This window comes from Amphibalanus amphitrite, unplaced genomic scaffold (genome assembly GCF_019059575.1).
Source record: "Amphibalanus amphitrite isolate SeventyFive unplaced genomic scaffold, NRLGWU_Aamphi_draft 000214F_arrow, whole genome shotgun sequence".
In the NCBI taxonomy this organism is placed as follows: domain Eukaryota; kingdom Metazoa; phylum Arthropoda; class Thecostraca; order Balanomorpha; family Balanidae; genus Amphibalanus; species Amphibalanus amphitrite.
The window spans coordinates 50652-55874 of NW_024881709.1; the positions used below are offsets into that span (position 1 = coordinate 50652).

A 5223-nucleotide genomic window follows, 5' to 3' on the forward strand; every position below is an offset into this window, starting at 1 on the left:
TTTGGAAAGAATGGTGTGGTGGGTCGTTTACCGAGCGCGACTGGCCGATTTTACCTCAGCACGTCGTATTGTTAGCTCTCATGGCCAGGCCAGGCGCCTTCTGCCAGCTGCCTGAAAATACCTTCGATCAAACGACTTTGTCTATCACTCGGGTTGCCCCTGATCAGCTTGAGCATTCCATCTCAGTCGTCGGTAGACCGCAGAGGAAATGTGCCGTCCGCCGTGAAACATCCAAATCATTGCTACAGCCATTTTGACTGACTTATAAAGATCAAGACAAATGCTGTCATATCGATTAACGAATATCTGCACCACTGACAATTTCTATCAAGAAGCATTCCAGGATTATAAGCTTACCATACACCGTTTCGTTAAAAAACTGTTTCCATATTGAACTTGTATTTGCCGTCGCATGAGCGAATTGCCTACTGAGTACAGGCTGAAACCGATTCTTTCCGCAGTCAGAAATCATGTGCGAGACCGAGAGCCTATTCAAATAAACCCCGGTCGCACTCGCATCCATAACACGCACCTCCTTGCGTGCGATTGATGCTATTGCAACTTAATGGATTTGAATAGGTTCTCGTGTGCGATTTCCTGACTGTGGAAATAGTCTGTCTCGGCCTGAAGTTCAGAATTTAACACAGGTTCAATGACAACTAAGGTGAACGATGACACACAATGTATACAATGCATATTATTGCATAGACTGATAGGTAGGTTTCGAGAAACGACGTGCCACATGCCTACTAAACGGTGTCGTAGCACCAAGCTGGTTTCCAATTCACACCTACCACCAGAGTATATCGGGAATAAATGCAAACACGATGCACACGAACGCATTATCCGCTCAATGGGTATGCCCGTAGTGGGTATGTTAGTCAGTTACAAACGCTGTGATACCTTAAACATTTTCGGCCGAGCCAGTTCACAGTTCAAACCCCGGCTGCCTGCTGCCGTCACGTCACACGTGTCCGCAGTGGGCGTGCACCTGCGAGTGCGTGCATCATAATTCACATCACAAATCACAGGATGCCAATTCAAGTCAGCACACCGTGGAAACTGAACCCATCTCTTTGATCTGAAACGAAGAGTGAGAGAGGGAAATTAGATACCTGAGCATACCGTAATGAAATGGAGAGTGAGGGCATTCCAAGGCAAACTGTTTCCCCACAACATCACAAAAAGTATTTTACATTGCGATGATGTTGGCAAAAAATAAAATAAATAATACCTTGACAAGATACTCCCAAACAAAAGTACCCAAAAGCTTAACACCTTATCTGCTAGGCTTACATAGTTTAAAATGGCTTTATCTTACTTAAATCTATCTGCTATCTACACACAGTTTGGCTAGCACTCGTTCTAAAAAGGTGATTGTTATATATCATTCAATAGAGGGAAACTCACAAACTTCTTCGTACTACTCTGGACCTTTTGGCTTTGAGAAAAGAAGGAAGCTGATGTCAGGGACCAGGGTCGGCACTCTTTTGTCATTTGTGGTTGACAATGGCACTGGCTGCCATTAGGCTTTCTTTTTACTGTCAAATGGTTCAGTTTTTCAGGCTGAGAACATGATTTATTTAAATGAGTTTTTTTATTCAATATCACTCAACTATTTATGAAATCAGGGCATTGGCAAGCAGGTTATAAAAATTAGCTGAAATGACATGATGCCAGTCAACTGCTCCTGAAGTGTGTTGCACTCTAGTCAGCCGTTCAGAGAAATACGTAGGAAACTGATATGGGTGAGCAGTGAGTCTGAACAGTGAGCAGTTGACCAATTTATAGGTAGGTATTGGCACTACACAATATAAAACAGAAACCATTTTCAATAGTTGAACAAATATTGAGTTAAAAAATAATGGCACACTAACTGATTTTGCTAAACTAAAAACTTAACAAAAACTTAAGCAATTCGCAACTAACAATGCATCATCCACCACCTATCATGCGCTGCCAAGACCGAAATTGTATGATCACAAGCAAAACCATGGCTATATCAGCGGCATGTATAAGCTTGAGATATGATGTGTCAAACATATAACAAACATATAAAAACATAAAATTAAACATATAAATAAGTGATTAACCATTCAATTACGGAAATTATACGATTTTTAACGACATATGGCGAGAAGCAATGTGCGCCAGTATCGTCAACAGCCGCTCTTTACAGTCATATTTTAGGCCACTCAGACCCTCCAACCACAAAAAAACCTTACCAATCTTACCTTGCCATCTTCCTCCATCTTCTGAAACCTTCCAATCTGCTCCAAAGGGGCTTAACTTTTCAAAAAACAAGGCAAACGATCCTACGACGCGACGCCGACCATTGTTTTGAATAGCACCCGCTCCCCCGCGTCCTTAGCGCTCGACACCACTGCCACCTAGCGGTGGTCACAAACATCGAGGAGTTGCCGATCCCAGGTACTACTTCATCCATGGTATTACGTAGGTATACGTAGGCACCGACACTCATTAGTTATAGTAAGCCCGCTACTCCATAAAGCTTCTTGTCAACGCAAAAACAGCAAACGTTTTGAAGGGCGTCTATGCCGTCTAACCGTCTAGAGGCCGTTCAAGTTCTGTCGGGCTGGGCATGCTTAATTCTACATGTATGTATTAATGCAGAATACAAAAAGACATTTGCATGAATTCATTTTCAGAGTTGATATAGGGTGATGTTTTATTGACCTACGGCCACCTAGGAAGCCCTCAGCGGCGTATTTAGAAAATCGCGAAGGGGGGGGCCAAGGGTTTGGAGGGCGCCACCTCACCCAAGGAGGGCGCCATACGGTCGCGAGATAAAAAATCACTCAACGGGGGGGGGGGGGGGGTTGGGAGGCGTTTTTTACCATGCCACCAGTTTTTTTTTTGCGTAACCTCGTATAGGTCGTGCTGCATTGATTTTGCATCGTGTGTATTCTTTATACTCCAGGTCACAAAAGGTCAAGTGGTCTTGAAATGCTGCGCCGAAGGCGCGCGAAATTTTTGAAAACAACCTTTTCCTCCGCTTTTTAGGCACGCCTTTTATACGATCACTGTTCAAAGCTCCTCTCGCTCTTTTACCAAATTTGAAGGTATAAAAAATACCTAAGGTTTGGTCGGGCCGCTGCCACACAAACTGTATAGAAAGCTTGGCTCATGGGTGTCGATGTATAAAAGTTTATTGGCGGTGGCATATCTACGCACCAGATCACCGTATCGGATTGATACCGGAGCGCGAGATGCGTATACATCATCCAAATTACCTCAGACCAGCCTTCATAGCCTTCTCACAGGTGCATACAGTGTACCCACATAACCAGTTTCAATCACCGAAACTTCAGATGCCTGCTGTTGCGGCCGAACCTGTTGACAATACTTAATCTTAATACATATAGATGCCATGATGCACGTAAAGTAGGATCAATCCGTTAAGACCAAAGACGTGTTTTATGCATCGTAGAGCGTAGATAGTTTTGGTAGGTATAGGTACTTCATTCATTGTGCTGAATGCACGTTCATTTGTGGCCGTTTTCACAGGCAAGACATCAACTATGTGCAATAGAACGACTAAGTTGAAGAACATGCCAAAGGAGTAAATAAATGATAGGAGGGCAGCGATCAACGGATGTTGCCAATAGGTAGAAGGGCTGCGATCCACAGGAGGGCGCTAATAGGTAGAAGAGCCCCGATCAACATCCCGAGTTTCGACAGTAGGGCACCGATAGGTAGGAAGTTGGCGAGCAGCAGGAGGGCGCCAATGGATAAAAGGGCAGCGATCAACAGGAGGGCACCAATAGGTAGGAGGGCCCCGATCAACAATCAACAGGAGGGCGCCACCAGGTAAGAGGGTGGCGAGGAACAGGAGAGCACCAATAGGAGGGTGGCGATCAACAAGAGGTCGTCAATAGGTGGGAGGGCGGTCATCAACTGCAAGTCGCCAATGAGCGGAAGGGTGACGATTAAAATGGGGGTGGCAATGGTGAGGAGGGCGCCTTTGCTCAAGAGGATGACACGAACAGGACGGCGTCTGTGCGGAGGGCGCTGGTCAACAGGAAGGTGCCAGTAGATAGGAGGGCGGTGATCAACAGGAGGGTGCCAGTGGTTAGGAGGGCGGCGATCAACACGAGTGCGCCAATAGGAGAAGGGCCCCGATTAGCATTCAACAGGAAGGACTAGGGAACCAATAGGTAGGAGGGCGGCACTGAACAAGAGGGTGCCAAAAGGGAGAAAGGCGGCCTTCAAAATTTCACATGAGGGCGCAATAGGTAGAAGAGCGCCAATAATTATGAGGACGCCGATCAGCAGAAGGGCGGCAATGTGTAGCAGGGTGGCGACCTACAGGAGGGCGCCTTCGGGTGAGAGGGCGCTTATTTACAGGACAGCGGCTTACATAGGCGACCACCGTTACGCTTAGAGAGCTACAGCCTACAAATGTGGTTGGAGGGCGCCCGAGGGAGCCCTCCAACCGTATTTGGAGGGCGTATTTGGAATGGGCGTCCTCCGAGGGCGCCCTCCATCCGTATTTTCCCTGTAAACACATTCGCGATTGGAGGGCGCCCTCCAGTCGCGATTGTTTTTCGATTCGATTATATCACAATTGCATTTGCGATTGGAGGGCGCCTTCGGCGCCCTCCAATCGCAAAGGGCGCCTTCGGCGCCCAAGGGAGGGGCCATGGCCCAGTGGCCCCCCCCCTGCCTACGCCCCTGGAAGCCCTAGACATTTCGGTAAATAGCCAGCCGGCGGCCCTCTGTCAACATATTTGCAGATGATTATGTACCTATATAATACCACTTGATACAGAATTATATACCATTCGCACTTTTTATGAAACTAATTACAAGATTCTACTGGTGCTGAGAGTGTTGTGTGAACTGGAAAGCAAATACAGGAGCATAAATATAGATGCCATATATGAAATATGTGCTAAGGCTTGGTGTGTTAGCTCATTAGCACATTCAGAAAGGTAATTTGTGGGAGACGGGCAGCTTTCCCCAAAAGTCGTCAAAACTGTTCCACTGTTCCTCAAAGTTTTTGATCCCACAATTCGCTTCTTTATGCTCTGCCGAGCAGTTAACCCTCGCCGGCACAGGCCATTTTGAGTCCTTCGACGGCACAAGGGGGGGGGGGTTGGTACGACCCCCCCTCGCGTTTGGCCCCTGATCGAGCTAGAGCTTCGCGGAAAAAACGAGCGTGTTGCCCGTCACGAGAGGAAGCCGATGATACCCAATTTT

General features: G+C 46.8%; 1 long non-coding RNA gene across 1 annotated transcript; it reads right to left on the reverse strand.

Moving 5' to 3' along the window:
- Nucleotides 1-592: 592 nt before the first annotated feature.
- Nucleotides 593-2410, reverse strand: LOC122385293. The gene is made up of 2 exons (XR_006257185.1): nt 2235-2410; nt 593-1081 (listed from the first exon to the last, which is right to left on the reverse strand). It is a non-coding gene; the product is annotated as an uncharacterized LOC122385293 (long non-coding RNA).
- Between the last annotated feature and the right edge of the window lie 2813 nt (nt 2411-5223).